This window comes from Balaenoptera borealis, assembly GCF_965194805.1.
Source record: "Balaenoptera borealis genome assembly, chromosome: 8".
NCBI classification, from domain to species: domain Eukaryota; kingdom Metazoa; phylum Chordata; class Mammalia; order Artiodactyla; family Balaenopteridae; genus Balaenoptera; species Balaenoptera borealis.
In genome coordinates, this window is record NC_138865.1 from 97,139,154 (window position 1) to 97,150,477 (window position 11,324).

At 42.3% G+C, this 11,324-nt stretch overlaps 1 long non-coding RNA gene across 1 annotated transcript; it reads right to left on the minus strand.

The window, feature by feature from the left end:
• Positions 1-1,447: 1,447 nt before the first annotated feature.
• LOC309634309 lies at positions 1,448-11,184 on the minus strand. Its single transcript, XR_014247966.1, has 3 exons — positions 11,078-11,184; positions 5,303-10,395; positions 1,448-4,941 (listed from the first exon to the last, which is right to left on the minus strand). It is a non-coding gene; the product is annotated as an uncharacterized lncRNA (long non-coding RNA).
• Between the last annotated feature and the right edge of the window lie 140 nt (positions 11,185-11,324).

Sequence of the window (11,324 nt, forward strand, 5' to 3'; positions counted from 1 at the left end):
TGTACATTACATCCCCCGTTATTAGGTTTTTATTTTTTAATTTTTATTTGGAAATAATTTCCAACTTACAAAAGTTACAAAAAAAAAAAAAGTACAAGTCACCTCACATACCCTTTACCCAGGTTCACCTATTGTTAAGATTTTACTGTTTGAGATGAACTTACATGCATGATGGCCTTTTACCCCTAAGTACTTCAGTGCATATTTCCTAAGGTTGGGGACATTCAACTCCGTTCAACTTCAATGATCAGTTACACATATTTCCATACAGGACTTTGGCTGCTATATTGTACATATGTCAAGTTTTGTCAGTCACTTTATATTAGGTTTTGACTGTATGGAGTCTTGTCTCAAGGTGCCAGATTTGGTCCTTGGAATTCGCAGCCTGCAGCCATGGTAAGGTTAATTTGGATTCTTTCCTGCTTTCAGGGCAAGGAATTGGAATAGGATAGGAGAGAAATGAAGAATTTTTTTTATGAGGTCCTCCAAATTGTAGCAGAGAGCATGCTCAGCGCTGTTAGAGACCTAGACCGGTTCCTTTAATGGGCAGTATGGGGATGGTGGGTGGGAGACTAAGGCCAAAAGATGGGGAGGGGCTTGTCTTAGATCCCGAGGTCACGGGGCCAGTGATTGGATGAGCTAGAGCCGGAAACCGTCAAACATCAGAGGCCTGAAGCATTTCACTCCAGCAATCTCTTCTCTGAGATGGCATTATCAGCATTATTTAGTAATGGAACCTCAGCTTGCATTCTTTCTCCCAACACCCAGGAAATTGGACCCAATTAATAATGGTGATAAAAATAGCCAACATTCATGGAATGCTTGCTATGAGGCAGACACTGAATTATCCCATTTAATTCTTATTAATAGTCTTACTTTTAACAAGCCCTATTGTCTTCCCCCATTTTACAGATGGTGAAACTGAGGCTTAGCCAGGTTAAGTAACCTAACCAAGGTCCCATCCTTAGCAAGTAAATCTGTCAGCGCTTGAGTCTAGGCTTCCAGTGTTGGATTTCTTTAACCACAGTACCATGAGGAAGAGAGTGAGAACCATGGGCCTTTGGGGGCCAGTGTTTGGAGAAGTTTGAGAGGGTCATGTAGAGCTTCTCAAATATGCTCCAAAGTTCATATCAAAACAGCCAGGTGTGCACTGATACTTCCCATTGGTTGTCTCCTTTTGTCCCTCTAACTGCCCATCTAAAACAGTACAGACATAAGATTCAAAGTGGTTTGGTGAACTCCACAAGGTTCCATGGCTATTCTGACTAAGTAGAGATTTGACCCAGGGCTGCCAATTTTTTTATTCTGCTACCCAAGCAGACATGTGATACATGATCAGGCATAGAATGACGTATTTATGATGATCAGCCTGCTTGGCATTTTGTAAAGAAAGTCCAAACAACTGTGTTGCCTGGGCAAACCTGAAAGCGGCTTGCTGGTTTCAACACTATTTCTTAAATGGCATAACAGGACAATGGTTACTGCTCCAAGTCCTGAAGTTTTCAGATCATCTCACATTTAACAGATCACCTTTTTATTCAATAGCTGCCACCATCAGCCATAGTCAGCAGTCGGGGGCTAATTTTAGGAAGGAACAGCCTTTTAGCTGTGCACTAGGCTGTGGCACAGTAGCAGGAGGGCTTGATTTGATCAGAGTGACAACCCGCTGAATCACCTGATTTCTCCTACATTGGTGTCCTTAGTCATTCACCCATTCTTTCCAAATATTTATTAAGCATCCACTACATGCCAGGCACTGTTCTAGATGCTGATACAGCAATGAATCAAGGTAAGTCAAGTCCCTCCTATGTTTGAGTTTGTGAAATGCCAAACTCACACAGTTGCAAAAGGCAAGTAGAGGTAAGAATGGTAGTGCCATTATTTTCCCATCTTTTGTCTTCTCTATTCTAACGTTAATAACTGGAGGGTAGTGGAGTAGAATCTGAGCCACAGTAACTGGAATGACTGGTGTAGGTTTGCCTGCAGAACAACAGGAGAGCAGGTCACACCCTCAGGAAAGTTCATGCTCTGGGACACCAGGCAGCCCAGGGGTCTATATTGTTTCAAATTCCTGGGGTGACTATGATATAAAGCAGAGACTGGAATCTCAGGCTTGTTATGCTGCCTCAGCTTCCCGAGTTCTAGAATTGGGATAATACCTCCTATCCAGGGATTTGTGAGAATTAAATGATAAAAGACCTTCAATTTATATTAGTTTCTTTATTAACGTTTTCCTCTGAGAATGCTTTTTTAAAAATAATTTATTGAAGTATAGTTGATTTACAATGTTGTGTTAATTTCTGCTGTACAGCAAAGTGACTCAGTTATACATATATATACATTCTTTTTAATATTCTTTTCCATTATGGTTTATCAAAGAATACTGAATATAGTTCCCTGTGCTATACAGTAGGACCTTGTTGTTTATCCATCTTATATATAATAGTTTGCCTCTGCTAAGCCCAAATCCCCAGTCCTTCCCTCCCCCACCACCCTCCCACTTGGCAACCACAAGTCTGTTCTCTATGACTGAGTCTGTTTTTGTTTCGTAAATATGCTCATTTGTGTTGTATTTTAGATTCCACATATAAGTGATATCATGTGGTATTTGTCTTTCTCTTTCTGACTTACTTCACTTAGTACGATAGTCTCTAGGTCCATCCATGTTGCTGCAAATGGCGTTATTTCATTCTTTTTTATGGCTGAGTAATATTCCATTCTTTATACATTCATCTGTTGATGGACATTTAGGTTGTTTCCATGTCTTGACTGTTGTAAATAGTGCTGCTATGAACATAGGGGTGCATGTTGAGAATGCTTTCGAGCTTATGCATTTAAAGGACAGTAGGTAATAAAAGTTCTTCTCTTTATATGCTCATATATTTGTTTGTTAGGAGTGACGTCAGACATATACAGAACTTTTCACCCAGAAGCAGCAGAATACACATTCTTCTCAAGAGCACACATAACATTATCCAGAATAGATCATGTTAGGCCACAAAAGTCTTAAAAATTTGAGAAGACTGGAATCATATAAAGTATTTTTTTCCAACCACCACAATATGAAACTAGAAATCAATAATAGGAAGAAAATTGGAAAATTCAAAAATATGTGGAAATTAAACAATACACCCCTAACAACCAATGAGTCAAAGAAGAAATCAAAAGGGAAATCAAAAAATATCTTGAGATAAATGGAAATAAAAACACAACATACCAAAACTTATAGGATGCAGCAAAACAGTACTAAGAGGGAAGTTTATAGCAATAAACACCTGCATTAAAAAAGAAGAAATATCTCAAATAAACAACCTAACTTTTCACCTAAAGGAACTAGAAAAAGAAGGACACATAAAGCCCAAAGTTAGCAGAAGGAAGGAAATTATAAAGATTTGAGCAGAAATAAAGGAAATAGAGTATAGAAAAACAATAGAAAAGATCAACAAAACTGAGTTGTTTTTTTGAAAAGTTAAATCAACAGAATTGACAAACCTTTAGCTAGACTAAGAAAAAAAGAGAAGACTCGAATTTGTTAAAAAATAGAAATAAAATAGAAGATATTACAACTGATGACAGAAACACAAAGGATCAGGAGCAACTACTATGAACAATTATATGCCAACAAATTGGATAACCTGGAAGAAATGGATAAATTCCTAGAAACATGAAGAAATAGAAAATGTGAACAAATCAATAATGACTAGGAAGACTGAAGCAGTAATCAAAAACCTCCCAACAAAGAAAAGCCCAGGACCAAATGGCTTCACTGGTGAATTCTACAAAACAGTGAAAGAATTAATGCCAATACTTCTCAAACACTTCCAAAAAACTGAAAAGGAGGGAACACTTCCAAACTCATTGTACAAGGCTAGGACTAATCTGATATCAAAGCCAGATAAGGACACTACAAGAAAAGAAAATTACAGGCCAATATCCCTGAACATAGATGCAAAACCCACAACAAAGTAGTAGCAAACCAGGGCTTCCCTGGTGGTGCAGTGGTTAAGAATCTGCCTGCCAATGCAGGGGTTCGAGCCCTGATCCGGGAAGATCCCACATGCCGTGGAGTAACTAAGTCCGTGTGCCACAACTACTGAGCCTGTGCTCTAGAGCCTGTGAGCCACAACTACTGAGCCTGTGTGCCACAACTACTGAAGCCTGCGTGCCTAGAGCCCGTGCTCCACAACAAGAGAAGCCACCACAATGAGAAGCCCATGTACCACAACAAAGACGGTAGCCCCTGCTCGCCACGACTAGAGAAAGCCCGCATGCAGCGACGAAGACCCAACACAGCCAAAAATAAAATAAATGAAATAAATAAATTTATTAAAAAAATAGTAGCAAACGAATTCAACAGCTTATTAAAAGGATCATACACCATGATCAAGTGGGATTTATCCCTGGGGTGCAAGAATGGTTCAATATATGCAAATCAATAAATATGATAAACCACATTAACAGAATGAGGGATTAAAATATATAATCATTTCAGTAGATGCAAAAGCATTTGAAAAAAATCAATACTTTTTCATGATAAAAATATTCAATAAACTAGGTACAAAAGGAATGTACCTCAACATAATAAAAAGCATATATGACAAGCCTATGGCTAACATTGCACTCAACAGTGGAGAAACTGAAAGCTCTTCCTCCAAGATCAAGAATAAGACAAGGATGCCCACTCTTGTCATTTCTATTTAACATAGTACCAGATGTCCTAGCCAGAGCAATTAGGCAAAAACAGAAGAAAAAAAAAAAAAAAAAAGGAATAAAAGTCATCCAAATATAAAAGGAAGAAGTAAGATGTCTGTTTGCAGATGACATGATCTTATAAATAGAAGTCCCTGAAGACTCCACCAAAAAACCGTTAGAACTAATAAACAAATTAAGTAAAGTTGCAGGATAGAAAATCAACATACAAAAATCAATTGTGGGGCTTCCCTGGTGGCGCAGTGGTTGAGAATCTGCCTGCCAATGCAGGGGACACGGGTTCGAGCCCTGGTCTGGGAAGATCCCACATGCCGTGGAGCGGCTGGGCCCGTGAGCCACAATTGCTGAGCCTGCGCGTCTGGAGCCTTTGCTCCGCAACAAGAGAGGCCACGATAGTGAGAGGCCCGCGCACCGCGATGAAGAGTGGCCCTCACTTGCCGCAACTAGAGAAAGCCCTCGCACAGAAACGAAGACCCAACACAGCCATAAATAAATAAATAAATAAATAATTAAAAAAAAAAAAATAGAACCTGCAAATCAGAAAGAATTTAAAAAAAAAAAAAAAAGAAAAAAAATCAATTGTGTTCTGTACAGAAACAACAAACTATCTGAAAACAAGTTAAGAAAACAATCCCCCTTACAATAGCATCAAAAAGAAAAAAATACTAAACATTTTAAAAATTAAAAAATAAAAACCTAAAAAAAATACTTAGGAATTAATTTACCAAGAAGATGAAAGAGTTGTACACTAAAAACTACAAAACATTAAGAAATCAAAGAAGACAAAAGTAAATGGAAAGATATCCCATGTTTATGCATTGAAAGACTGTATTGATAAAATGTCCATACTACTCAAAGTGATCTGCAGATTCAATGCTGTCCCCATCAAAACCCCAATGGTGTTTTTAACAGAAATATTTAAAAATCCTAAAATTCAGTGGAACCACCAAAGACCCAGAATAGCCAAAGTAATGTTGAGAAAAACAAAGCTGGAGACATTACACTTTCTGATTTTGAAATATAGTACAAAGCTATAATAATTAAAACTGTATGGTACTGGCATTAAGGCAGACATATAGACCAATAAAATAGAATAGAGAGCCCAGAAATAAACCATGCATGTATAGTTAACTGATCTTTGACAAGGGTGCCAAGAATACACAGTGGGGAAAGGATAGTCTCTTCAACAAATCCTGTTAGGAAAACTGGATATCAACATGCATGCAAAAAAAAAAAAGAAGGAAAGAAACAGAACCCCAATATTACACCATACACAAAAATCAACTCAAAATGGATTAAAGACTTAAATGTAAGACCTGAAACCCTAAACGCCTAGAAGAAAACATTGGGAAAAATCTTCCTGACATTGGCCTTGGCACTGATTTCTCAGGTACGACATCAAAAGCTTAGGCAACAAAATAGACACATGGGACTACATCATGACTACATCATTAAAAACTTCTGCACAGTGAAGGAAATGATCAACAGAGTGAAAACGGAGAAAATATTTGCAAACCATTTATCTGATAAGGGGTTAATATCCAAAATATACAGGGAACTCATAAAACTCAATAGCAAAAAAACCCAAATACCCAAATTTTTTAAATGGGCAGAGGACTTGAATACATGTGTTTCCAAAGGAGACTTATATATGGCCCTAGGTAAGGTACTCAACATCACTAGTCATCTGTTAAATACAAATCGGAACCACAATAAGGTATTACCTGACACCTGTTAGGATTGGCTATTATAAAAAAAAATAATAATAAATGTTGGTAAGGATGGGAAGAAATTGGAACCCTTGTATATCGTTTTTATTTATTTATTTATTTATTTAATTTATTTATTTTTGGCTGTGTTGGGTCTTTGTTGCTGCGCGTGAGCTTTCTCTAGTTGCGGCGAGCAGGGGCTACTCTTCACTGCAGTGTGTGGGCTTCTCATTGCGATGGCTTCTCTCATTGTGGAGCACAGGCTCTAGGCATGCAGGCTTCAGTAGTTGCGGCACATGGGCTCAGTAGTTGTGGCTCACAGGCTGTAGAGCACAGGCTCAGTAGTGTGGTGCACGGACTTAGTTGCTCTGTGACATGTGGGATCTTCCCAGACCAGGGATCGAACCTGTGTCCCCTGCATTGGCAGGCAGATTCTCAACCACTGAGCCACCAGGGAACCCCCTCCCTTGCATACTGTTGATGAGAATGTAAAATGGTGCAGTCAATAGGAAAACAGTACAGAGAGTCCTCAAAAAATTAAAAATAGAACTACCATATGATACAGGAATTCCACTTCTTGGTATATATCTGAAAGAACTGAAATCAGGATCTCGAAGAGATATCTTCACTTCCATGCTCATTGCAGCATTTTTCACAATGGTCAAGATATGGAAATAACCCAATGTCCATCAACAAGTGAATGGATAAAGAAAACATCAGTGGAATATTATTCAGCCTTAAACACAAAAAGAAGGAAATCTTACCGTTTCTGAAACCATGGATGAACCTAGAGGACATTATGCTAAGTGAAATAAGCCAATCACAGGAGAAAAGTACTGCTTGATTCCACTTCTGTGAGGTGTCTAAAATAGTCAAGCTCATAGAAGCAGAAAATAGATTGGTGGTTGCCAAGGGCTGGGGGTGGGGAGGAGGAAATAGGGAATTATTGCTCAGTGGGTATAAAATTTCAGTTATGCAAGATGAATAAGTCCTAAAGATCTGTTATACAACATAGTGCCTATAATTAATAATATGGTGTTGTATACTTAAACATCTGTTAAGAGGGTAGATCTCATGTTCAGTGTTCTTATTACAACAACAAACACACACACACACACACAAACACAAAGGGACACAAGGAAACTTTTAGAGGTGATGGATATGTTTATGACTTTCACTGTGGAGGTGGAATCATGGGTGCATGCATATGTCCAAACTCATCAAATTGTACACATTAAACAAATGCAGGGATTTCCCTGTTGGTCCAGTGGTTAAGAATCCACCTGCCAATGCAGGGGATGTGCGTTCAATCCCTGGTTGGGGAACTAAGATCCCACATGCCGTGGGCTCAGCATGCCACAACTACTGAGCCCCTGCGCTCTGGAGCCCACGCACCACAATTAGAGAGCCCTCTAGCCACAATGAAGAGCCCACGTGCTGCAACTAAGACCCAATGCAGCCAAATAAATAATAAATAAATAAAATTTTTTAAAAAGGAAAAAAAAAATGCGGTTTGGGGGTATACAATAATACCTCAACAAAGCTGAATAAGAAAACAAACACATAAAAAAACTTGTCCTCAAAGAACGTGAGATCCCTGATATATTTGTGTACTAAACAAAATTCATCCTTTTGGGAGGGAGTGAAGAAAGTCGTTGCATGTAAACTTCCAGGATAAATACAAATAGAGACAGGAAGGCATACTTCTCTGTGGAAAACTGAAATAGAGTGGAGGACAGGGAATGCATTTGACGTGGTCAAGAAATCTCATAAGCCAAAGAGCTAGCAAACACTTGGGCAACCTTTAAGTTCCACAGTATACGGAGACCAGTAAAAGAGAAGGCTCTGCAAAGGCTCTTTGAGGAGTTGCCCTGGCCTGGAAGGGAAATACAAAGTTGCTTTGAATTAAATCTTTGAATCTGAATCCTGGCTGTGCTGTGAACCAGCAAATCTCTTCCACTCTCAGAGCCTCAATTTTTTTGTCTGAAAATGGGGCTAATACAACCTCTATGTATATAAGAGCCTGCCTTGGGTTGGGGTCTCAGCAACTGCTTCTCACCTGTGCTTTCCACGGCCTGGCCTCATAAGCCCCCAGGAAGCAGGTACTGTGATTATCCCCACTTCACAGATGAGGTGACTATTGGATGCACTTCATACATGCATCTTTCCTTCCGGACTGTGATACACTGGGTGACAGAGACCACAGAATATCCCTTTGTGTGTTGCCAAGCACAGAAATTGGCACACTGGAATTACTCAGCAAATGTTTGAATAGATTTTCAAAAACCAAATATGACACAAAGAAAATCTTAAATTTTGAACTGCCTGGCACTTAACAGTTTGAAAAGTTAAGCTAACCACCCTACTCCTGGGGATGACAAACCTTCTCATTATTAGCTTGGCTTCTAAGTATGACCATCACCTGATAGTAACTTATTTTTGCTTCCTGTGAGTCAGAGAGCAAAAGGCACTGTCCCCAAGCCACCAGGGTAACCTTTAAACAAACAGCCCCATAATGAATAGTTGTGGTAAAGTAACAGCTGTCGCATACCTTGTCATAATATGGGGAAACTCTCTAATTTGTTTAGTGCTCTGTATTAATAAAGTTCATGTCCTAGCATTTCTAAAGTGTCTCTAAGAACGCTTGTTCAGATGGCCAGTGAAAAGCCCCGCGTCATAGCCTGGGAGAGCAGCATGGAGATGAGGCAGGACTCAGAGGCAAGTCTGTGTCATAGAAAGGAGCACTGAGTCAGTCATCTGCCTCAACGAGGTTCATCTGGAAAATGGGCTGTACTGAGGATTATATGGATGTAACGGACACAGAAATGCCCTGTGACTGCTAAGGCCCATTTAAAGATTGGACACTGGTTTGTTTGTTTTCCCATTTGGAGTTTGTCATATTCAAGAGCTAGAGAAGTCACAGGGACGGGACCCTAAAGTTGCTGGCATCTTATCACACAGTCCCACAAAATCAATCACATGTGAATGGCTGGCAGAAAATATGGTTACACAAACGCTCAGATAATTCAGGATGACTTCTTTTTTCTTAATTGTTACTTTTATTTATTTATTTATGGCTGCATTGGGTCTTCGTTGCTGCGCTCGGGCTTTCTCTAGTCGCGGCTAGCGGGGGCTACTCTTCGTTGCGGTGGGCAGGCTTCTCATTACGATGGCTTCTCTTTGTTGCGGAGCACTGGCTCTAGGCGCGCAGACTTCAGTAGTTGTGGCACGTGGGCTCAGTAGCTGTGGCTCACGGGCTCTAGAGCGCAGGCTCAGTAGTTATGGCGCATGGGCTTAGTTGCTCCGCAGCATGTGGGATCTTCCTGGACCAGGGCTCAAACCCGTGTCCCCTGCATTGGCAGGTGGATTCTCAACCACTGTGCCACCAGGGAAGCCCCGCCTCATTTTTAAAAGCTGAGGTCACTGAGGTTCAGAGAGTTTACAGGATAAAGACAGGAACTGGCAGGGCTGCTCTTGACAGCCAGGTCCTCTGACTGTACATTCCATTACTCCAAGATCAGGGGTGTGTGTTCTTATTATTTCCAACACTACTAATTTCCAGAAGGGATCTGAGGCTTCTTGGGGAGAGGGTTTCCAGGGGACGTGAAAGAGAAGGACCTCAGAGTTAAAGCCTCCTGCAGCCCAAGCTGTCCCAGTCAGACGAGGATAGAAGAGGTACAGAGTAAGGACTCAATAAATGGCATAGTGACTGATAGCTGGGGGTGGGCGGGGCTTGCACTGAGCACCTACCGTGTGTTAGGAAAGAGACTGCGCAGGCGGACTGCTAGTACGTAGGGGAAAGGGGCTTGCACTGCACCTACCATGTGCTGCAGGTACAGGCGTCCTGGGACCTGCTGGCTGGGGGCCACGGGGAAGGCGTGGAGGGGTGAGGCTTTCTGAGCACCGACTATGTACCAGGAGCTCTGCGTTTCTTGTCTTGCAACAAGTCTGTGAGTTGGGTATGATTATTCCTGTTCTGCAATGAGGATATGAGTTCAAAGAGAGGACGGCTGAGTCCACAGTTACAGGTGGAGTTGAAGGCACAGCAAGGCTGGCCCCCAGCTGGGTGCTTAGGTTCCTTCTCCACTTCAGAGGGGAGGCAGAAACCATCTCTCCCTGTCCTCCCCTCAGACCCGCCATAGAAGAGCAGAGACGTCAGTGAGACCCCCTTCCAAAGCCTAGCCAGCTAATGATGATGACGATGATGGTGGTGGTGGTGATCGCCATTTACCTAGTACTTACTATATACCAGGCACTTGATGGCACGCTCTCTCTATTTCATAAACTTTGTCTGGTATATTATGCACATTAGCCAAAGGGAGGCAGATGTCCAGAGCTCCCGGGAGCAGGAAGCCAGTAAGTGACAGAACCAGGCTGAGAATCCACCTCGACTTGATTTTAAATTTCGTAACACTTGGTCAGCCTCAGCAGGGAGGAAGAGGGGCGAGCCTCGCACGCAGAGGTGCGGCACGGCGCGGCTCCGGGACCTGCGGCCGGGTGCCGTCCTGAGCCGGGCCGGCCGGCTGGGGGCACTGCAGACCGCGCGCTGCGCTACGCCTGCCTCCAGCTACGGACGCCCTGGGGCAGCCGCACCCTCGTGCGCCTCTCTCGCCCCTACCTCGGCCCCCGCCAGACCCGGCCCCCCAGCGCGGACCAACCTTCCCGCGGGGGATGCCAACGAAGCCGATCGGGGTCCACAAGGACACCCCCTGGCGCCCTGCCGTACGCGCACTCACTCACACCTCCACTTGCGCACGGAAAGTTTGCAGGGACCTCGTCTTCCGGGGTGGACGCGGGCGGTCCCGGCACGGGCCCGCCGGGGATCTGGGGATTTAGACCCGACTGGCTCCGACTGGGCAGAGAAAGAGGAAACCCGAACCGAGAGCGGCGGGAGGATACCCGGCA